A 1044-nucleotide genomic window follows, 5' to 3' on the forward strand; every position below is an offset into this window, starting at 1 on the left:
AAAGATCCCAGATTTGGGAGGAAAAGTTGGTGTTTGGGGGGAAGGAGTTTTGGGTTGAGGGAAAGATCCTGGTTTTTTTGGGAGAAATCCTGTTTTTGGGGGTAAAATCCTGGGATTTATAGGGAAATATCCCGGTTTTGGGGGGGAAATCATGATTTTGGAAGGGAAAAATCCTGTTTTTTGGGAAAACCTCCTGACTTTGGAAGGATTTGTGGTGATGGCAGAGCAGGATTTTCTTGGGAATGAAGAGAAACCATCCCCAGAATCTTCCCAAATTATGATTTTTATGGGATAAAATCCTCATTAGCTGAAAAATCTCCATTAAGGGGCTTTGGAAAAATGCAAAAACTTGGATTTCATGGAATTATTTCCAAGTTTCAACGATTTTTTTGGCTTCTTTTCGGTCGAAGAACCTGAAATTTGGGAAGTTTTGTGGTTTCCTTGGATTTCCTTGTGGGATTTAATCCGATTTTTGGCCCAGGTTTCCCAGTTATTCATTAAACCGACGGACGTTGATCCCGAGTTTTTCCTCTTCCGTGAAAATCCCGATGGAATTTTTCACTGCTTGGAATTTTTTAAAGAGTTTTGGGGGTTCTTTTTCACCCCTTCCCACATTCCAAGTGGGAATTGTTGCTTCCCAGGCTTTAAATCCGGCCATAAATCCCATTTCCAGAGGGTTTGGGATGTGTTTGATCCCGATGGATTCGGGTAACGGGATGTTTGGAGCATCATTTTGGGGAAAAAAACAGGATAAAAAGTTGGGAAAAGCCGTTAAAATCCGTGGTTTTCATGGAAAATTTTCACTCAAATAATTTTTTAAGGAAAACAACGGGAATTTTATCCAGGGTAATGAGGCATTTGGAGCAGAGTTTTGGGGGAAAAAACCGGGATTGAAGTTGGAAAAAACCCATTTAAATCCTGGATTTTCATGGAATATCTTCATTTAACTCATTTTTTTAGCGAGTTAAGTGGAATTTAAATGGGATTAAAGGTGGGAAAAACCATTAAAATCCTGGATTTTCATGGGCTGTTTCACTTAATTAA

The sequence above is a fragment of the Corapipo altera genome, unplaced genomic scaffold, assembly GCF_003945725.1.
Source record: "Corapipo altera isolate COAL_440 unplaced genomic scaffold, ASM394572v1 60555, whole genome shotgun sequence".
Taxonomy (NCBI): domain Eukaryota; kingdom Metazoa; phylum Chordata; class Aves; order Passeriformes; family Pipridae; genus Corapipo; species Corapipo altera.